General features: G+C 33.7%; 1 protein-coding gene across 12 annotated transcripts in view; it reads right to left on the bottom strand.

The window, feature by feature from the left end:
* Positions 1-24168, bottom strand: part of Tpst (tyrosylprotein sulfotransferase) — a 375255-nt gene that overhangs the window by 99831 nt on the left and 251256 nt on the right. For 10 of the 12 annotated variants that reach the window (XM_083078154.1, XM_083078156.1, XM_083078149.1 and 7 more), the window contains one exon: positions 12991-13076. The exons of 1 other annotated variant lie outside the window; for it this stretch is intronic. The gene's annotated coding sequence lies outside the window, so the exon portion shown is untranslated. Of the gene's footprint in view, positions 1-12990; positions 13077-21269; positions 21347-24168 lie in introns of those variants that run through there. One more of the 12 variants, XM_083078160.1, reaches the window with a different exon arrangement.

Here is a 24168-nt window from a genome sequence, read left to right as displayed (position 1 = left end):
CTTGAATAACAATGTCTAAACAAAGTCAAAATTATAGCATACGCTGAATAAATATCTAGAGCGACTTGTAATTTACTGCTTTATAGGGAAGCAGAAATATTGGAAGAAAGAGAGAGAGAGAGAGAGAGAGAGAGAGAGAGGGAAAAAGAGAGTACCGGATTACATCAAATTTTCCTTTTTCGACGACTTTACGTAATTGTACGCCGCGTTTCCCCGTCGACGCGTAAGTTTAATGAAAGTTCAATGTGCTTTAGTGACGTCCGGTATCTTTAAACCGATACCCCATTATAATCGACGTCGTTGGTTGACTGACGCGCTAACGAGAACGAATCGATCCCGGTGGGGGTGGAGGGTGGTTCTCGGTTAAGTTTCTAGGAAAGCTATCACGATTCATCCCGAATCGTTCGAATTATCCCTCCTTGGTATTGCGCAACGCGCACTGTTGTTCAACGAAATTGGAATTGCGGAAGAAAATATTGAATCCTGGGATATATCGATTTAAAAAAGGAAAAATAGATTTATAAGAATGTAATATTTTTTCTTAATAAAAAAGAAGTTTGAGGGAAGACTCTATAAAATATATCGACAAATAAGTAGTTATAAATGATTTAAAAGAATTAATTAACAAAAATACGCCAAATGTTTCGCGCTGAAGATATTTAATTATTTTTTTTAATATAATAACATGTAATGTAGCATTTTATTTTTTTATATTAAACTCTTGATGCAAATAACAAAGGTACGAATCCGAAATTCTCCAGAAATATCGCGTAAAGTTATTATTCCAGCTCCACAGTACATTTCCATGTTAGAGTTTCAATTTTACTGAACAGTAATTTGCAACATGCAACGGAGGGAAAGGGGAGAGGGAAGGGCGAGTGTAACATGGAGCGATTTTCGTTTTGCAACCGCTCGGCGAATTCGGCCAAAAGTTACGATGTCCATCAAATATTTGATTTGAACCTTCTGCGTGTATAATCACAAACGTTCCATTTCCATCAAGCCCATCCATCGCCGTCCAGTTCGCGAACAATTTAAACTTTAATCGCGAAAACTGCGGAACAATAGCGGACAGGCCGCGTGTGGAACTAGACGCGGACAAAAGATACTCATTATACATAGACGTAGTATAGGAAACGCACAGCATCCCTTTCATTCGAAACTACGCAATCAACGGTAACAATAATGACTGGAAAACACAACACCCTAGGTGATAAGAAAAGCGGAGAAACGAAAAGCGTGGGAAGAAATCGAACCGAAATTTTCCGACACCAGTACATATTTGCGATCATAATATTCGTTCGCGCAAAATTTGATTTCAGAATTCATAATTCAACATCAATTGCGATAACGCAATTGATATTCATCACATAGCAATATAGAATTAGGTGGCATTTAACGATACGCTCATAGATATTATTGTAGTTGTAATAATAATAACAATAATAATAATAATAATAATGGCATCGTCCAATGCTGAAGATTGGAAAATCACCGAGTAAACCCGAGAGACAAATTGGAAAATAATAAACAATTATTATTATTTTGATAGTAATAACGCAATGTAACGAGCGAATTTATAGTTTCCATGCTCGTGCGTTTCTAGAATCGTTATTGTTATTTGCAACGTTTATCTGAAATTCCATCGAGAATTTTTATCTCGCAACACCGAGATGCTATTTTGCATTTTTGACGTGCCCTTTTAAATATTTTACGTGTCGAGTATTCGATTTTCATTGAAAAAAAAAATTTTATATCGCATGATACACACAAAATGTTAATGGGTGGGTTCTTGGTTCATTTCATTCTTGATTAAGTACAGATTCGCTTCATTTTGTTTCTAACGTTCATTATCACATAGATGAAACTCTCGTTAAGTGACCCCGATCACCATAATCGATCGAGATTTCGCTTTGTTATCCCCCATCGAAAGTCGATTGGGGTGGCTGGAGTTCAGCTGGAGAAAACTTTAAAGCCACACGTTGGGGCAGAGCGGTCAAGCTTACTTAGCGCGACGGTGGCCGTTATTTTTCGCTTTTTATCTCACAACAAAATTCCCTTACGGTTGCTACGGTCGCCTTTGAAAAGCGTCGACCAGACGCTGAGAAGCGGTATTACATTAATGTTGCGCCAGCGGAAAAAATGAAAACTGACTTTTGGCACCAAGCGACTCTTTGCCCTTCCGGCATATTTCGCATACGGTAATATTAATAAGGATATTTAACACCGAGAAAATTAAAGAAGCGCAAAAGAAAAGGTTTTTGATTTTTAATAAAAAAAATTTTTTTGCGAGTTTATCAAAGGATTTTGCGCGAAATTAGTCTAATTTTACGCTGTATATGAATTATATTTATGCTGCGATAATATATATGATATTTGTATCATGTCACATACATACATTTATATAAAAATACATACAATTTGTTTTCATATTTATTATGAAAAGAAACGTTGTTTATTAATTTACTTTATATACTTTTACTATATTTAATATATTTATTATATTTATTTATATTTAAATTTTATTTTTTATTAATTTGTATTTTTAATTTATATTTTATATTTTTATTTCATATTATTTTATATTATTTTATATTTATCTTTTTACTTTACCAGAGAAAGAGAGTGCAAAAATTACAAATTTGTAAACATAACCAGCGACAATATCTCGCTGGCGACATTCGGATTACGCGTTGAAATTGTGTATTCTCTGCCTCGGCAATCTTTTAATGGCGGCAATTATAGGTCGGGAAACGAGGAAGCATGCCTCTCGGAAATCCGGAATCGGGAAACGCAAATGCAATATCGGTGCGTACATCACGTCGTGCGTGAGTTTCCTGCTAATTGAGAACCATCCAAGCTCGCGACCTAAACCGCGAATCGAATCGAAAGTTAAACAAATGTCGAATCTAATTCCGTCACGTGTCAAAGCGCGAGACTAGGTATTTATCGTATGTACCGAGTATTTCAAAATTTGGAATCAAAATCTGTTGCTTCCCTGCTTTCTTGTCAAGATTGTCAAAATAATAATTATTATTATTATCGAGAGTATTTCTATCAAAAATTTTGCCGTGTCTTCACTTTTCTCAGTAGAGCACTTCTATAAAATTTTTTTTATTATTTGTCAAGTACTCTCTATATATCTCGATTTTCGCCATTTTCCAAACATGCGGCGATTCCGGTTGTCTCCTCCGAAAATGGATTCCTCGCAAAATCCCTCCACACTCTTGCGGAAGCACAACCGCAAGTTTTCTACTTCGGGGGATTCGGTTACGTCGCTCTGGATGTTATCGATCGCCGCAAAATAATGTCCTTTCGGGGGACGATTCTTCGGTTCTACACTGAAAAAAAGGCTTGATTATAATAATCCAAACTTGATAAATATTACCCACCGCTGTGGTGAAATAGTTTCAACTAAACGTATAGGTGCTTAAGACGAAATTATTTAATTATTTTTAATATTTAGTGAACTCAATTAAACGTAAAATATTTATAACTATTTTTGGAAAATGTTTATAACTATTACTAAATATTTTGTTATTATTATCATACTTGATGATAAAAACTAAATATTTCAAAAAATGCATTACTAAATGCATCTCATAGATTTACCCAGAATTTTTTTTTCAATGTACGAGGAGGAAAGAGCTTGCCTTTCGGCGACAAAAGGTCAGCAGTCTATGGAGTACAGTTAAGTTGCGGAAGCACTCAAGTGTTTTTCCAAGGAGAAGTCGAAAACTGTCGCGCAGGATGCATTGTCCTAATGCAAAACGTCGTGGGACTTTGCTTCTTTGCCTGCAATTCTTCTTCCAAAGATCAATCGCTCGAGAGAACATTTGGAGGCATTCACAATAGAGCGATGACAATAGACATTATCGCCTCGAAAATTATCTCGCGGATGAAATAGCCTTTCCAAGAGTTCTAAAAACGATGTGATAATAATAATATCGCGTTTTACCTCCATCTTAATTTCTAATCTACATTTCGTCTTTTTACGAGTCAAGAATACATATATGAATACTGTTCGATTTTATCATTTCTCTTGTTATCGATTTTCCGCGATAACTTTCACACGAACCGATAAATAAGTTTTAATTACACCGTCTACGAGGGCAATCACGAAATTTCGCGATTCAACCCGCCTTCCGTTCGTAAAGCATTTTGTAAAACCCTTTCAATTTCCGCCCCGGCGCGTTTTGGTCGGGATAGGCCGGGTCAGTGAGATTTAATCGTTCGATTTATCGTCTCGTAGCGAGAAATAATTCGGATTTGCCGGGTCAAACCGTCAAAAGAGATCATCGATGATTCGTGGCGCGAATTTAACCGGACGAATATCGCGAAAATCAAATACCGCTTTTTGCTTTTATCGCTCCATGTCACTTTAATTGCATTGATTTCATTGAGGGCGGTTGGTTTATTATCGGCGGTGGAACAAATTTTCGCGGAAAGTAAACCAGTTCACCCGACATTGTTCATGTCGGGTCCCTGCGCGAGTCGTCGTGAGGGTGAAGCAGGGATGAAGCGAAGGGGTGAGGAATAAAACTGGATTAAGTGGGTCAAATCGTCCCGCCCAATTAATAGCCACTTAATTGCGCGCAAAGTATTAACAGTGCACTACTAACCTTTGACCTTTTAGCCGGGTGCAAGAGAGAGCTTCTTTGTGATTTTGTCGGGGAAAAAATGTCGAAAAAAAAAGAAAGAAAGAAAAGAAAGATTCGCTTCGGAATAATCGGATCGGTTAGAGTATTAATTACGCTAAAGCCCTCGCTTTATTACACGATCCATAATTCGCGATAGGATTCACAACTGAATTCCATTTATGATTTCATGCACCGGGTGTATTTTGATTTATTATGATATACGCATCCTATATATATGTATGTGTGCAAATGTTTTTTATCATACACGGTGCGTAGATTTATAAATAAAATTCGCTCTGTCGTGAATTATATAGCCGGTCTAAAGTGAATTTAATAATTTTTAGGATGACAGATGTACGTGAAAATAATTTTAAATATTCTTCGTATTTATCATGAACGCTGCAATGACTTGATGTGATTGTTTTGTGGATTTTTACGCCGTCATAATCGATCTTTCTCAATTTCCATCAGTCGATCAAATTAAACACGGTATACATAGAGAGGGAAGTATGTGACCATCGTTTCAGGTAAAAAACTGTCCAATTCAGCCAATTTGTCAGTTACGTACTAAAAATAGATTTTTTTAATAACCGATCCGTTGTTTGCATGACGATCGTTCTGGATTTATATTGAATTGCCACGAGCAATGGTCCATAACGAATTTTTAAACGGCTTTTTAAATAAATCATTTATATATAGCATTTTATTGCTCGTTTTCTCGTCCTATTCGGACCAAGCATAGTTTCTTGACAGATATTAAAATATCACAACAATAATATTTTTAAATTAAATTAAATTTAATTAATTTCAACTTTATAATTAATTACATAACAGATCGTATTTCTCAAATTATAGATAATCTGCGACATAAGATATTATGTGTGTGTGCATACAAATGAAATTGTATATATTAAGATCAAATTAATTATTTTCATAGCACTTTGTTAAATTTCTGCAAACTGAACGCGAATGATGTTTCGTTAATTGTTTTTGGCTGCGAGCTCAATTTAAAAAATTCGCTTAATTTGCTTTGATTTTTAGTGATTTGTTGTTTGAATATCTCGTTATTCTTTCACCGATTAAATATTTTGCCAAAAATAATACCATGTGTCCATTGACAGGCAATTCCCACGATACACTGTATATTCGAGCTTTATGCTAAAAAATTCTCTTCAATGGATTAAGAGCGAGTGTTAAGTAACAAGAGTAAGAAACGAAGGAGGCAAGAAAGTTCTTCAATTTCGAGTCAATTACAGGACTTTGCGGGAATCTTGCTAAAGATCGGGACAAGAAGAACAAAGGGCATCTAATGCAATTCTCTCTGTAAAATGTAATATTGGCGGAAAAATCAATAGGTGAGAAATGTTTATAGAAACATGATCCCTTATCGCTTTTTGACGCTGCAGGATATTAGAAACGTGCGTGGATTGCGACGACGAGAGGAGAGAGAATGGCCAACGGGCTCTCGGATACTAGGATCGAGAATGCTTCTCGAAGCCAGAGTAGCCGAGAAAGGGAGAGTTAGATTTAATCCCTCTGTATCGACCTCGAGTTCTCGCACACAAACTATAACTCTGAAACTACAATAACTTTTCCGTGTTTGCGAGACGTGCAGTTTAGCGAATAAACATTTACAAAACGTCAGATACGTTATCATACATATTTCGAGTCATGATACTGTGTTCATCCGGTTAATGTAATTTATTAATGTCAATGATATTCATACCACAATTTCATCAGATAATTTTTTTCCAACAATTATAGATAATATAAAAAGAAGGAGAAGAATAATGCACACTGAGAAAAAAAATTGTAAATTTAACTAAATATTTTCAACAAATTATTATTTTTTCAAAGAAAGTATTAAAGTATTTAAAATAATAATTATTAGTTGAAAATATTTAGTGTCAAATTAACAATTTTTTTTCTCAGTGTAGAAATAAAATTGGATGATATTTTAAATAGGGTCGTATGTCGAATAACATTTTCTCACGTAACATTTTTCTTCCATTACCCCAAATCTTTAAGATTTTCCTTCGCGCGAATTCAACCTTCGAGGTGTTTTCTCTAGCGGATATATCAAAATCACTTTGCGAAGATGTGCTTGTTTTCGACGAGTTGATTTGTATTTCATCTAAAATGCCCGTGGGAAGCGATGATTTTGCATTTTACGGTCGTAAATTCCTCTTGCTATCGCGCATCACGCACAGAAATACGGTATTCTTTCGAATCGCTCTTTCTTGCTCAGTCTTTTTGCTTTCGCTTTTGTCTGGAATCGCAATGTAACCTACATTCGACGACAAACGAGTGATAAAACACGTAACTATATGTATCTTGCATCTCGAATGCTGAGGCGAAGGAAACAGCAGTGTAGTATCGCAACACGATAAATTTTGCCATATTTAATATATTCCGGTCGAACCGAACGAGTACCTTGTCGCCGCAATATTAGTTTACATTTTCACTAGTTTTCCGATCGAAAGGAGGAAATTGAATTTAAATGACATCAAAACATAAACGGGCGGAACAGGAGCCTCGCAACAACAGTACAAAATGCAAATAGTATGAAAACTATTACGCACTCTTTGATTCTCTCCCTCCCCTAAATGAGCATAAATTCTCTCTAAATTCTTCAAGTCATTCTAAAAATATGCTAACATAATCTTATTTTTCAGTGTAAATTAATTACATGCAACGTAGATTTTATTACCGAAACTTGAAAGGCGACAAAAAAATTTCGTACATCACTTTTATTCTAACGATAAATATACTATCGTATATTTTATGCGGGATTGTATTTCCGGTCGAGCACGGTCAATATTTTTCACACGACTTTTCGACCAAGAGAACAGAGAGCTAAAATCAAAAATATATGGAAAATGTATGGACCCCAAATCCTCGTCGGAGAGAGAGAGAGAGAGAGGGGAGAGGGAGGGGGGCAACAAAAGAATGACCCACCTTCCCAAGCTTTGCGCCGGAGCACTCAATTTTTCAATACCGCGAGCGAGAAATATCCGCTTCTCCCATTCGTGCATTTGTATATTTGCATCGTCCCTTTTTGTTGTCGCTCGCAAACGTTTTTATGTGCCAGACGGACCTTCTCCATCCTCTGGAATAAACAGAATATCGTCGGAAAGAGAACGAAGTAATTAGAGATCGAAGCTGGTTGTGATCGAAGCGAGAACACCTTTGTAAAATCGGCTTTAAAAAAAAGAAAAAGCGAGGAAAAACGGAAAAAATCCGATAGAAATGAAAAATATGCGCGTAATATACCTCGTGTTTTTCTTCTCAAATGCACTTTCCATACATTTGCTTTTCTTTCGCAACGAAATATTGAAACTGGGACCGATAAATATCGCGGTAATGGAACATCTCGTCAATCATAACGATATATTTATCAGTCTCGCGATATTCGCATAATTATTTCATTTTAATAAAATTTCAATCCGCGTGAGCCATAATAGCTGCATAAGGACATTATTAATTTGATTATTAATATTATTATTGCAACTCGTTATCAAATTGCGTTGATTTAATTGTTAAATATATTAATTAAATATGTAATTATAATTTATTCGAACATTTAAAAAATATTAAAAATAAAATATTAAAATATTTATTGTAGAAAAATATTTCGGAAAAAGATCTAACCAAATCTTTGTTCCGAGAGAAAATTCAGAGATCTAAGGAATCCGTGGAAATAAAAATATGCAAAGAATATGTGCGAAAAATTCGAAACATCCTCTACACATGCTACAACGATAAATATCGATCACGCTTATATTGATAAACGATATTATTATGTAATAACGACGTGACTCCTTTTCCGGAAGCGAAGCGAAAGAAATGGAAAATCGATGCTATCGCGAAATAACCAGGAATTTGTGGTTGTTCGGGGGTGCGAAAGGGATTCGAGAGAGGAAATCAACTGCACGCAGTTGATAATATTCAGATACTTTGCGTCGTTATTTCTTGTCGACTTCTTGTCGCAATCAAAATGCATCAGTTTGCAAAATCTTCCCTTAAAGTCTTTTTTAATTCTTAAAATACTCTTTACAAAGAAACACGTTAAAAAAAATATCTAATTGTAAATATATATATATATATATATATATATATATATATATATATATATGTAATCTTTCAAACTTTTATATGCTTTCGTATTCAGTTTTTTAAAACTTGCGATATGTAAACAAATTTGTTAAATAATTGAGACCTTATAAAAGACAAACGTATATTTATCGCATAATTCACAAGTTGCTAAGCTACAGTTAAACCTTAGAGAGAGAGACTAATGTCTCGCGGATTTCAGGATTAACATCCCGAGATATTCGCGCGAGTTACAATACCCACACGACACCAAGCTTGATCTTTGTAATCCCAATTTATAGACCATCTAGGGGATATCGTATAACATCCTCGACCTTTCCGTTGATGAAGAAATGAATTATTTCAAAGTTCTGCTCAGTTTCTGCTCGTTGGAAGAATCCGATTTCTTGTAAAAACAATTTTACCAATCAACATTATAATTTTGTTTCAAATTAATCGAAAGCCAGACCGTTTTTTAAATCATGTTTTTATCATCTAGTTATGTAGCACCCAATTGAACTTTCATCGAGGAAAAATTGATGTTGAAGATTAATCTCTGATCATTAAGCAACAGAATAGCCGCAACAATCTCAATGTTTTTTTCCCGTTTAATGCCTAGAAAAGGAGACTCGAGAAGATATGAAAATATATTGAGATATCTTAATCGTCCTTCTTTCATGCGCATTTGCGTGTAATCGAGCGTGAATTAAACGCAATGATTGCCACGTTACACTTGCTCGTCTCTAGCGAGAATCGCTTTCGACTCGGTCAATTTTCTTTTTAAACAAGATCGGAAGAGAGAAAGCGATGAGAATATAGATTGGATGCTGTAACGAAAATCGGCTTTAGTTGCATTTTAATTATGTCAAGCTATCGAGCGTGTTCCAATTTAGCATTGCTTTCTATGTCGCGAAAGAGGACAGGCAAAGGAAAATCGAAAATCGAAAAATACGACAATTGATTATTTAATTCACCAAATCGTCCGAGATTTTCCGTTTGGCATCCAACTATATCCATGTAAGTATGTATAATTGTCTTTTTAGAAAATTGTCTTTTAATGAAAACACACCTTTCATATATTTTCTTGAACATTTAGTATATTTTCTTGAACGGAATGAAAATTAATAACTGGACAAATAAATGTAAAATACTAATAATTTCAAATTTTTTAATTTTTAAACTTGTAGCTTTGATTTTTTAATCTATTAATTCTGATTTTTTAATTTCCCTTTTTTTAATGTATCACAAAATGATTCAACCCAGTTTTGCTTCTCATTGAGAGACGCTTCTGAACTAAATAAGGAGAAAAAAATTAAGATTCGCGATGATATCGTGAAAGAGCTGTCTGTTCTTGCAATACGATGCAATAGGATAGACAACTATCGATTTTGCATCTATCGGGGGGATCAACCGCATGTTTTATGACACGTCCTGTCACGAGACTCTTGCGAGGGATATCCGGCGGACGTGTGTGCAGAATGTTCGCTATAAATAGGGATTTCCATCGTTGACTCAAGCTCTAACGTTACCGCTTTGTTTTCTTTCGTGATTTCTCTAGTGTACAATGTGCTGAGTTATTTATCTGTCGCAAAACATGACAGTTTGTTGTGAATTTATTGTTTAGTTCAACGCTCGGGCAAGAGCTTGAACATCGATTCGAATGTTTAATAACCAGCAGTACTCGAGTGAATTGTGTTTTAGCGTTCCTGTATTTTTTTTTTCAAATTAATGTCATTTTATTACGATCGGTTATTTCACCCAGTCACGTGGATTAATATCTCGATAAAAACTAAAAAATTAATCTATATCAACGATATCGAGTTTTTTTTCTGCATATGTGCCTCGTGAATCCTGTATAAAACGGGCATCGATGGGTATATCATATTCTGTGTATCATAAACTGATCGGTGGATAGGATTATCGACTTATCGATCTGCGATGCGATCGAACGGAAAGTAAAACAAGGGTTGATGAAACAACGAATGACGTTTTGAGCAGGGCAACGGCGATGAATAATTCAATCGTTGATTTGCACGAGTCAGTAGAAACGTCGGCTCGATTACGACATTTCGGTTCTTTCCACCCGGATCGCATCGATCGAGCGCCCTTAAAATAAACTTCCATCCCGCGCTCATAATTTGACCCACTTTCGACGCTCTCGATGAATAAATGACGCGCAGGGTCTAGAGCTCATCGAGACAGTATTTTAATACTGTGTATCAATTTTCGAAATCGATTTTTTCTCAGTAACTTTCTTCTCAATATCGTACACAAGAATGCTACTAAAATATTTTGCTATAAATTTGAATGAAAAAAGTTATTTAAAAAATAATTCAAAAGTTTATTATTTAATAAATATGTACCTGCTTCTCTCTTGCAGGCCGTACACATCTCTCTACAGTTTCCTCTCCCTTTCGAGAAATCCATAGTACAAGAGAAGCACGATCGATGTGTGACACCGCGGATATATCGGCGATGCGCGTCACGGAAATTAAAATTCTAATTTCTGGTTGATCAAAACACGAATACTCGTCTCACGCGTCGATGCGCGTTGCATATTTCAACGGATTCACGCGGTGCAACGCGATACTTTGCTCGAAACGAGGGCTCTCATATGGAGTTTTCACGCGTCGCGTGTTAATTAAATCGAAAGAGCTACATCGGGTCTGTAACGAGATATTTTTTCACTTTAACGGAATCTCGCTTTTTTCATCGAATTTCGTTAATTGCTATTTATTCGTCTATTCTGTCTCTAGATTACTTTTCAATTCTTCGCACCCCATTTTTAACTCCGAGTCAATCTTTCTCTCGACGAATATTGTCGAGAGGCGGAAGTTGTCGTTTCTCGTCGCAATTTCGAGGACTGTAATTTCCGTTTCTCGCCGTGGTATTCGATCCCCGGTGAATTTACGGCGGAAAAATACGGTTGACGAGTAGACGTAAATTCGCTCTGTTAATGAGCTCAACAGGTGCATGGGGTATATTCGAGATTGAAGCTTTTACCTCACGACTGCTTGACACGCGTGCGCGAATCGTCGCAGCCTCGCTAAATTCACATCTTCGTACACGTTCTTATGCGTTCCAATCGTGAAATCGAATCGAGATTTATATCGCGACGATAAAGGAAGCAAAAGAGGAACAAAAGAGGATTTGGAAGGTGGAACCGAGCGCAAGCAACGACAAAAGGAGGTAGGTATTCGACGGAATGGAGAACGAGAAAAGACGGAGAGATAAGAGAAGAAGATGCTTTTGTATGCCAGATGAACTCGCGCGGTGAAGAAAACGCGGAGATTTCATCGGAAACGAGCGCTTTGATGAAAATACGTTCGGCGCAGCGAGGATTTTCTTCATTGACGGGTTCAAAAGACTCCTCGGTGACTAAACGCGATTAGCGCGAATAGAACCCGGTGTATACATTCGTCTCGAATAAAGGAAATGTACATTTTTTAAATAATTGATGTTTGATTATTCAAATAGGAATTTCATCTCCCATGCTTCAAATATTTTACTTTTATAGCATCCTAAAAAGAAATGTTGAACCTTTGTAAAGTAACATGTGTGATATCACTTAAGATATATCTATAGTTGGATAATAAAGTTATTCTTTTTTTCGAATTATAAATTAGTAATCAAGAGAGAAAGAGAGAGAAAATTTTTATTTTAATTTTAAATTTTCAGAAAAAAAAATTAATAAAAATAAGTCAAAGAATATAAAAAGAAAAGAAATATATTCTTTTGAGAAAAATAAGATTATCGATAATAAAGAAAATTTGCATTTTTAAAATGTTTTAATTAAAAAAATATTCAAAAAGTTTGATTTTTCAAGTAGGATCTTTATTCCACACGTCAAATATTTTATCGTACTTTTCTCAGCTGTCTGGAAGGAAATACAAACGTTATTCTTCTTAACATAATATAATTTTATCATTTCGTGATATATCTAGTCGAATCATAAAGTTATCTTTTTTAATTATTGATTAAGAGAACGGATTTATATAATGATTTTAAAAAATAATCAAAACAGAGAATTTATAAATTTTAATTTTAATCTTAAATTTTCTGAGTTTTTCTTTTAATTTTAATTCTCTGAAAAATATAATCAGTAAAAATAAGTCAAAGAATAAAAAAAAGAAAGAAATATATTCTTTACCTTGAGAAAGGATTATTGAGATGAAGAAGGTAAAGAATATATTGCTTACAATGATCTCACACATGTTCGCTTATAATTTATTTATAATAACTTTTTAGTCACACTCACCCGACTTCGCCCAATTTGACTACTGGATAGGGTTGTGGAATAGTTGATAATCGCGAGACAATGGCAAACAACAGCGTTGGCAGAACCTAGTGAGAAATTTAATTGGCTGTTAAACGATCGTTCGTTCAGACTCGGTAACTGGGATGATCCCCCGCATCTCCCTCTCTCTCTCCGTTCAATTAACGCTAATTACTCTTAACCATATAATCAATATATACTGAAAGGACGCGCACGAAATTGTCCTCGTAATAAATCGATAAACATAAGACGATACGAATGTACAACGAGCATTGACGAATATTTGAACAAATAATTTTGTAAATTTGCATTTTAGATGCGTCATGAAGATGATGAATGAAATCTTTAATCTTATCCAAGAAATATCAAATTATTTTATTTCATTTTATTTTATTTGACACTTGCAATTTCAAACTACTTTACTTCATTTTATTTTATGAAAATATTTTATTACAATTTTTTTCGTTTTATTCGGTACACTCTTCGTACATTTCTTACATATTCAAAATTAATGGGGTCGCAATAAACTAGATGTCACGTAGAGTTTTTAGATTCGATAAAATATTGAGACTCGACTCTTTCCAAAATTATTTTCAGATATATCTGGAAATATTTTCTATGACGTATAATTCGGCAAATATAAATTTCGAAACATCACCGCGATGAATAATTTTATTTATGCCAACAATTCGTAAATGGATATCGGATCTTACGCGGAAAGAGTATCGCGTTGTGGCATACGGTTTCGCGGGTGCGTTATTGCGTTTCGATCGCAACCACCGGGTCTGTTTGGTCAAACCCGATCAAACCCTGCTACAATTAATTAACACACATTGCACAACATGGTGTTCTCCGGTTGCAAACAATGTCGAAATAATTAGTATAGTGAATAATGCGTTATGTGAGAATAAATGTGTTTGTTAGAAACAAGATAAATTAGAGAACGTGAGAGAGAGAGAGAGAGAGAGAGAGAGAGAGAGAGAAAAGGAGAGGGACAAGAGTGTTTTTTCGTATTATTTTTGTGTATGTGAGATCTTTTTTTACATGTTACATCATTTTACATTTTTTGACTATTATTCTACGAAAATCAATAATATAAAATATTGCGAACGTAGTTTCATAAAGTAACACAGCCACAGAGATACACGTTAAAGGAACATTTCTCTTGCACGGTAGTCATTTTTTATCAGGTAATTAATATACGCCGTATGTTTCGGAGTATAAAAGCGTTTGCTAGAAACGAGACCCTTTCAACCCTTTTAAACGAGACCATTATGATATAATGAATATTAATGCAAACATAAATTTTATGAAAGCTGCGTAAAAGGATGCGTAAAATAGGCAGAATTTATGAGGTTGGAAAGAAAATGGTATTTTTTTACTAATCCGTTTGTTGAATATATGAGCAAATCGATCTCTTTTAATACAATCGATATTAAATTATAATTATTTAAAAAAATAATTGTGTGTTATACTATACTAATATATAAAATTTATTATGTGCTCGCGAAATATCAACATCTTGTAGTCGTTATAATGTCTCTCCTTTATGAGCGTGGATAATATTGTAGATCGTTTATGCGTCACGGCTTATAACTTGCCAGAAAGTGCTGTTTCGAGGATCGAATGCATTCCGTCGCGGATGCAATGGAAGCAGGAAGCAGGCGGCTTATTACATTCTCTACGATAGCGAAATACGTAGCAAAGCGAATATAGCCACTCGCTATCTATCTCTTTCTCTCTCCCTCTCTCTCTGTCTTTGCTCTTCTCTCCTTGAGAGTTAATAACTCTCCTTTATACACGGTACCCTGGACCGTAGAGAGCCACTTTTCATCTCACGGATTCTTTGACCAATTTGAGATCATTTCTTTCTACGGCGGAAAATGTCGAGATATATTTATTTTTCGTTACGAGCTCTTCATTTTCGATACATCGACTCTCTTTTAATAATTGGAATTTTGATATTAATTGCAATCAAACAATTATTTATTAATTATTTTTTTGCTAAGGATGCTCTTTTCTGAATTGTCGACATTAAGTTTTAATAATTTCAATTTTTTAATTAGACTGTATTCCGCTCGTATGTTGTTGTTTCATCCGTTTTGTATATTATGGATGTCGTACAAAGCGCGAGATTTACATCCCATTTAAAAAGGTTTGGCGCTGCGAAAGCGGATATCGCGGCGATACGAGCCGCGCGTGACGCGTTACTTTCCTAAAAGGTATTTACATGACGCGGGCTACATGTAGAGTTAAAAGTATCCATGTAAAACGGGTGGAGCTTAAAACTACGCTATAAAGTCGTGTATACAAGTGTCTCGGAACCACTAGATAATCCCTTAAACGAACCGTTTGTTTGGCTAATGTACAGGCGACAACGTTTCGACTCGTAGTAAAGAGTAAACTTTTTTTAATCGTATTTTTTTGAATTTTGATATTCACTTTTGCACATTTTTATATTTGTAATTTTTATTTTGTAACTTATAATTTTACTAAAGTTAACATTTTTAATTTTTATAATTTTTCCTACATTCAAAATTTTTTATAAAATTTCATTAAAAAATATGTAATTTCTGTCATGTGTTTTCTATTTCACATTATGCAGAAACGAACGATGAAACTTATATAACGCAGGCCCACAAAAAAAAAAAAGTACCCTATGCTGGCGATCTGACTAGGCTAGTCTTATGTATTTTGGCCCGCTGAATTCGAATCTGACGTCAGAATTGCTCCATCACGTCACAGTTTTTTTTAAATCTCAAAAGAGAAAGACGAAAATTTCGTAAAAATCGACATTCTAGGGTAGTAAGACTGCGCTTCTTGAGGGAAAAGTTACCGTAATCATATTTCCATGTATTTTCTGGCATTATAAATCCAAATCCGATTTGTCACACCAATCATACCATCGATTCCATTAACATTTGTCATGAAAAAGTAGCAATCTTCCGTATTCCATATTTGATTTTAGTTCATTCATAAATCTTATATTGGAAAGAATTAATCTTATATTCTCCAAGTCCAAATTTTGAGAAAAACTTTTTCGAAACTTACAGCTTCTAGCTGTTGAGTTTGTATAAGATGCAGAAATTTCTTTATATAGGTCACAAACCTCTTTTCATGTCTTTAAAGCGCTAGAGGTACATGAAAAAAAAGATTGTGCTATCTGGAGGTAAAAACCTATCTTAATATCTTCGCATCTTGATAAATAGAATCTGTTTGCAGTAAATTTTAGGTGTTACAACCTGAAAAAATAAAAAAAATAAAAAATAAGCACAAAAAAAAATTGAGCACAACGTTTATATTCTAGGTCGGATTTGGATTTATAATGGCTGAAAATACATTAAAATATGATTTTGGTAATTTTTTCTTTAAGAAGCGCAGTCTTATTACCCTAGAATGTCGATTTTTACGAAATTTTCGTCTATTTTTGAGATTTAAAAAAACTGTGACGTGATGGAGCAATTCTGACGTCAGATTCGAATTCAGCGGGCCAAAATACATAAGACTAGCCTAGTCAGATCGCCAGCACAGGGTACTTTTTTTTTTGTGGGCCTGTGTAATTAATGAATTTTTAATCATAAAATTATCTAATAAAAACAAAAATTCTCTCGCTCATCTTTTTAACACACCTACGATTTCTTTTATTTTTTCAAAGCTAGATAAATTGCTTCGTACAAGAAGAGATGTGCGACTTTAATTATAAAACTAATTATGTTTATGCTTTTAAAACTGTTGATTCATTTATTAATTAATATTTATTTCAGCACATGTATCATGATAATTTTACATATAATATTTTTTCCTAAAAAGTTTCGATTTACCATAAAAAAATCATACCTTTCGTTATTGCCGTCTTGTCTTATTTCAAGAAGCTGGAAAAGATAGAAGGAATGGATATCCCAAAGCGACGATAAAATAGATCTGTCACAATCGAGGGACCCATGTCCACGTCGGTGACTTTTCAAGCATTTGAACGTTTCAATTTCATCTATCCATATGTAACCAAGCGAGATTGTTGACGCTGCTAGCCGCCTTGGAAGCTCTCAGTTTCGACGAAACACTAACAATAAGCATTCGGGAAAATGTAACCGGTCTACCGGACATTCGTCGACGATGCGTTTCAGGGAAATCTGATTAAACCGTCTCTGAATCTGAATACTCGAGTGCCGTCAGAAGCACGGAGGAAATAGGTCGGCCATGGCTGCAATATAATCCCACTGTTGGAAACTGGACAACCGCAATCGCATAATATTACTGGCTAGCGATATTAACGTTAAGTCCAAGATCGTGCCGAATTGCTTCGACGATCCGGAGGACGTCGAGATGATAATCGCCGGTATTAGGACGATGATAAGCGTCGCTCGGACAAAGGCGATGTGAACATTCGCTTCGAGATTGTCGAGCGATACTCGTCCCAAATCTGAAAATCACGAATACAGTTCCTCGCCTTTATTGGAAGAGCATAGTAAGGGATGAGAAGATCCTTTATCACATCTCCGATACTTGCGAGAAGAGACTGACGAGGGTAAATCCACGACTTGTCAATTTAAAAGAAATTGAAGATATATTTGCTGAAAGACTAGAACTATTTACGAAGGATACAAGCTTATGACGCTAACGTTTACATAACGTTTCGCAAGTTATTGAGAAATAATAAATAAAAAAGAAAATGGAAAATAAAAATAAAAAATAAATTTTGCAAAATAGTATATCTAAAATTTAAAAAGCCTGTTGCACAAAAATACTGTCGCAATTACAAAAAAAAAAAGAAAACAGATCTTTTTATATAATTTTATATAAATATATATATGAAATTTGACGTAAATAAAAGGTTTTTATGTGAAAAATTGTTTTTATAAAATAATGGAAAAAACGAATCCGAATAATTTTTTTCAACTCTTCGAAAAACAAAACTGACAAAATTCAAATTGTTTTGCAAAATGTCCAGTACAAGTGTAAAACTTTATATATTCTGAAAGAAATATTTGCATCGATGAATCGTTGCTACTTTAGAAGGGGCGTTTGTCTTAGAAGGTACAATATGTGTACCTTCAAAAAGAAGTCGTTTCGGGATAAAATTCTTTGTATTATGCGAAATTAAAACTGACTACATATCTCATTTCTGCGTATAAACTGGAAAAAGTAGTAAAGATTACGGTTCACAATATCCAGAATGCAAGGCTTCAACCCGCATTGCTTCAACTTCGTATTGCCCTTCAATTGTGTCATCATATTTTAAACTGCTTATTCCGATTAAATTTAGATAATTGGTACACTAATATACAACTTTGCAAAACAGATGTTATTGGTACAATGCGGAAAAACAAGCGTGGTATTTCTTCAGATATAAGAATAAGAGCTTCTCTAAAGAAAGGGGAACATATTGCATGATATAAAAACAAAATGATGTTATTGAAGTGGCAAGATAAAAGAGATGCATTGCTGTTTAGTACGATACATGACGATAATATGATGGAAATAGAGAAACGAGATGTTAAGAAAATGAGACCTGGTCCTTGACTACGATAAGAACATGGATGGAATCGATAATAGTGATGGGATAATTGTAACATATTCAATAGCAAGAAAGAGGCTAAAAAAATATTATGAAGATATTTCTTCATCTTCTAGACATTACATTTGCCTGAATTCCTATTTGTTATGTAAAAAAGACAATGGAACATTAAACAGGATGAATTTCTTGCTCCAATTTGTTGAAAAAACTACAGAGCGATATGCAATTTAAGATAAAAATTCGATAAATATTTCGACAGTTGGTCGGTCAGCAACATTATCCAAGCCTACACGTCTTATCGGAAAACATTTTCCAGATTTTATACTCATTATTTTATCAAAAACTACTTCTACGCAAAGATGTTTCAATTGTTTCAAAGACGAATTTTGAAACAAGATATTGATGCCATGTGAAAAATTACTATGTGTTATATCCTGTTTTAAAAAATATCATATTTTAGAAAAGAATAAATTTCTTATTTCTCTTTTTATTTTTTTGTTCTTACATGTATAAATTTTTCCTGTTTTATTTAAATTTTTAAAACTGTAATAACATTTGTTATATTAATGAATTATGAGTAAAAGTATTGCTTTTTTAAATAATCTAACTCGTAATATTTGCCATTTTGTTATAATTGATTCAAATTTGCAGGTGCATTCACTCTGTGTTGGATGAACATACTCGTCATCGCTTGATTTTAATTAAGCAAGCAGGTATACATTTTTAAAATTTCACTGTTAAAGGATTGACAACGATTTGCGTGTGTGTGAAGTTAGCGTATCATTTTGTGGAAAATCATAAATAATTAAGAGTTCTGGCTTTATTTACAATAGTTCTAGAGTTCTTGATAGTTTAAACAAATAGTTCTAGTGATTAAAGCAAAGAAAATGCCTTAGGACAAACTGATATGCCAACTTCACGCAGCATATCACTTTGTCCTATGATATTTTCCTTCTCAATAATTGTTCAAATTTAAAAGATTTATAGTTCTACATGAGTTCTAAGAAGAGTTCTGCCTTTTAAATAAAAAAATATTAAATAAAACAAAATTAAGAAACCTCTTATCTATAGATGTATACAGATGATATGCTGGTCGTAATTCGACAGTTCTGTTTATTCTAAAACAGTTCTCGTATAGTTCTGGGCATGTTCATTGCCTTTCCAAAGAATTCCAGTTATGAAAATAATTAGAAAATTTTTTAAACAATTTTTGTACTTGAAAAACGAGCATCTTTGAGTATAGAAATGATATGCTGTACGTAATTCGACGGTTCTGTTTATTCTAAAACAGTTCTCGCATAGTTCTGAGCATATTAATGACTTTCCCAAAGAGTTCTAGTTATGAAAATAATAAGAAAATTTTTGAAACAATTTTTTTACCCAAAAAACAAGCATCTTCGAAGATAAATGTGATATGCTAACCGTATTTCGGTAGTTCTGTTTATTTTAAAACAGTTCTGGCATAATTCTGAGCATGTACAGTGCCTTTCCGAATAGTTATGATGATAAAAATAGTTACAATTTTTTGAATAAATTTTTTTCTTTTTTTAAGCTGTTTCCATTTTCAAAACTAGAACTCTTTGGAAAAGTCATTAATATGCTCAGAACTATGCGAGAACTGTTTTAGAATAAACAGAACTGTCGAATTACGACCAGCATATCATTTGTATACTGGAAGATGCTCGTTTTTGGGGTAAAAAATTTGTTTAAAAAAATTTCTAATTAGTTTCATAACTAGAACTCTTTGGAAAATTCATTAATATGCTCAGAATTATGCGAGAACTGTTTTAGGATAAACAGAACTGTCGAATTACGACCAGCGTATCATCTCTATACTCAGAAATGCTCGTTTTTTGGGTAAAAAAATTGTTTAATTATTTTTATTACTAGAACTCTTTGGAAAGGCAATGAACATGCCCAGAACTATACGAGAACTGTTTTAGAATAAACAGAACTGTCGAATTACGACCAGCATATCATCTTTATACTGAAAGATGCTCGTTTTTTGGGTAAAAAAATTGTTTAAAGAAATTTCTAATTATTTTCATAACTAGAACTCTTTGGAAAATTCATTAATACGCTCAGAACTATGCGAGAACTGTTTTAGAATAAACAGAACTGTCGAATTACGGCCAGCGTATCATCTGTATACATCTATAGATAAAAGGTTTCTTCATTTTGTTTTATTTAATATTTTTTTTATTTAAAAGGCAGAACTCTTCTTAGAACTCATGTAGAACTATAAATCTTTTAAGTTTGAACAATTATTGAGAAGGAAAATATCATAGGACAAAGTGATATGCTGCGTGAAGTTGGCATATCAGTTTGTCCTAAGGCATTTTCTTTGCTTTAATCACTAGAACTATTTGTTTAAACTATCAAGAACTCTAGAACTATTGTAAATAAAGCCAGAACTCTTAATTATTTATGATTTTCCACAAAATGATACGCTAACTTCACACACACAAGATTTGCTCGTCCGCATCATTGCTGATAAATGAAAAATTGGGAAATCAAAGATGAAATGTCACTAGTGAACAGTGATTTTTAAAATTCTGACTATCAAATCGTCACGATCTTGGAAAAATTGAAAATATTTTTCTACGATTGGAAAAATAAAAAAAAATCGAGTGATTTTTTTTATATCAGATTTTGCAATTAATGCTTAATATTTGATTATGAAAATATCTTGTCTCTATAACAATACTAAAATATTAATAATAAAGATAATTATTGAAAAACTTACTTCTCGCGAAGGTGTTTCAGATAATATGATGATGCACGGAGCGTCTTGTTAGACTTGCTGCTCGCTCGAGTCTTACGGCACGAATGATGAAAGGTCGCGGCGATACATCGTAAACAATAGTTCACTATATCTCGTGTGTAGACTGCATACATATATAACTATTATGTAACAATTCATTCGTTGCCATTACATTATATTTATTATATGTTATATAGCGTACTATATAAACTAAAATATACATAGAAATTTTGAATATTATATTTTCCAAATAGTTATCTTTTTTTAATTTTAATTTATTCTATCTATTCACTTGTATTTTAGTGATAAAAATGTCGTAAAATGCTACTCTGCGTTGATAACATAGATAACAATTTTGTATACGACTGGAAAATGAATCGCAGTTTCATCTGATAAATCTGATTTGCGTTATTTCTCTGTGTACGATTTCTGTACATCGTATGTAAAAGTGTTATGTAAAATATCGTAATAATTATTGTATTATAATAATTAGTGCGCATGATCAAATTATCTATCGCGAATGAATCAATTTCACGAATAAATGATTCAAGTATTATAGAAAAATAGGAAAAAATAAATGAAAGAAGAAAGTCTACGGAAATATCAAGGATGAGCAAAATCATCTAATGGCCTTTTAATAATAGATTCTTTAATCAATTTGGAGTTGATTTTTCCTAGTGAAAATACCGAGGCATCGATAATTTGCGCGAGTTACGAGCGAAAAAGTTGAAAGGAAGTTCTCAAAGCAAACTAAACTAAAATTAAAAGATTAATAAAACTACGCTTGTGTTTAATTTCAGGCAAAGTTTACTTTAATAGAATTTTAATTTGATGCTTAGTTACTTTTCAAGTTATTTGAAGATATATATAATGCAAAAAATAATGCGCTCTCTCGACATTTTCGCTGAGGGAGATCATTTCGAAATCGAACATGAAAATTTGAAATTCAAGAGCACAAGAGTTATTGCGAGAAATCGATTAAAAATGTACATGTTATATGTTTGAAAAATTTCGTACAATTTTGCAAGATTTATTAGTGGATCAATTTCGAATATCATTACCTGGAAAGCTTATACATTAATTATTGTTAAAGTGAAACAGGCGAAAGTAATTCCAGCTTCGTAGAGGCGTACGTGAGATCCGGCTTTGGTTTCGGTTCGAAGATATTTCACGTGTTTGGATGTATTCGTGTATAACCAAATTTACAACGCGGCTGTTTGCATCCTCGGGGGAAATTACTCTCGCAGCGGTGCGATAAACTTGGGGTGCCAGACGCTAATTATTATCCGGAAAGGCAATTTATCCGCCCATGTAAAAATCCTATCGATTGCCGCGCCAGATAGGCTCGATATCTCGAAACAAAATCATCCGTGCAACTTATTGTTAAATGAAAAATATGATCCATGAGAGAGACGTATAATGATCAGCCAAATTCACCGGAGAAATGTCAAGTAGCGAACCTGTTTCGGTCTCGTTGATATTTAACCGCATTTTCATTAATTAAATATTACCTGCCCAATAGGAATGTGCGTAATTTATGTGTATAAATAATTCCTGTATTTAATAAATTCCCAATTTACATTCGATACGATGTTTGCCAGATGTTTACGCGAGTGAAAAATCTGACACCGACAAGTTTTCCATTTTTGTGCCTAGAGTTCTTATAAAGTTTCGTGATAAAGTCTGAAATTCTTGGGAAATCGAGAATTTTCAAACTTTCCGAATAATCGTACTACCGTATAATGAAGTCTGTCAAACGTTTGCGCGCGCAACAACGAATATATGTCAGGGGTCATATAGGAAAGCATCGCAGGACGAACGAGAGGCGATAACGAAAATAATTTATTCAAAATATCCAAAGCTGTATTTCGATGGTCGGTGGAGATATATATCTATATATATACATATACACAATGCTAGTTTACAGCAACGTATTTCCCAAAAGACACGCGGCTATGCACAAATGGTCAGCGTCCATTCCCCGCGAGAGATATGGATTGAATTGTTGATGTTGAGTAATACCCGACGACGAGCCGTTATCGGAAAGCGATAACAACGATGCGCTATATAACGGTTAACCTTATAGACCTCAGATGTGGTCCGCGACGCGCAAAACCCGTTTTTTTACTTTTATTTCGCCAATTAATTTGGTTTCTCTCTCTCTCTCTGTGCGCGTTTTCGAACTTGCTGTTTGTATCTCGAAAATATAATTCCATTCCGAGCCTTTATGTGGAGCAACAATCAAATCAAATGGCGAAAAATCGAGCCGAAACAATTTCGTTTCAAAATTCCAATTCAGAATATGCAGGATGAACCAAAGAAAATAAATTTGTTCATCTGAATTTCTTTTCAAAAATAATTGTTTTTTTAAATTAATTGATTTCTTTCATTATTTTGTACATTAAAGTATCGAGATAATTGACAAATGAATATTTTATGAAATATCTCATAGTTTTTGTAAAATTATGTCAAATTAAAATATAAAATATCTCGTACGCAATATTCAATTTTTAATAATCTTACTTTTATAACTTTTTACGTCGAATATTGCGAGGGATCGATTTATATAAAAAAATTAGCTTGGCTGCATTTAAAAAAATGAAGGTAATCTCAGAGGCGTTTCCACTTACGGAAAAAATATTACTATCATGTTATGGCTCTTCAGATATCGTATAACTCATAATTACAATTTTTTATCTTTAAAAATAACACAAGTCACTCCAGGTGGACAAAGTTACCGCCACACCCTGTATATGTGTGCTAAATAAAAAAAGAAAAATTTCAGAGAAAATTGATCCATGAGACGACTGTGTAAATTTATATAGTAATATATATGTAAATATGTATAACAATGTGAAGAAATGACAACGAAAAGATGAAG

Source organism: Camponotus vicinus, unplaced genomic scaffold, assembly GCF_025532165.1.
Source record: "Camponotus vicinus isolate PSW18456_S1 unplaced genomic scaffold, iyCamVici1.0 SCAF_1, whole genome shotgun sequence".
Classification (NCBI taxonomy): domain Eukaryota; kingdom Metazoa; phylum Arthropoda; class Insecta; order Hymenoptera; family Formicidae; genus Camponotus; species Camponotus vicinus.
The sequence above is the reverse complement of the archived record's forward strand: the minus strand, read 5'-3'. Positions and strand labels throughout refer to the sequence as shown.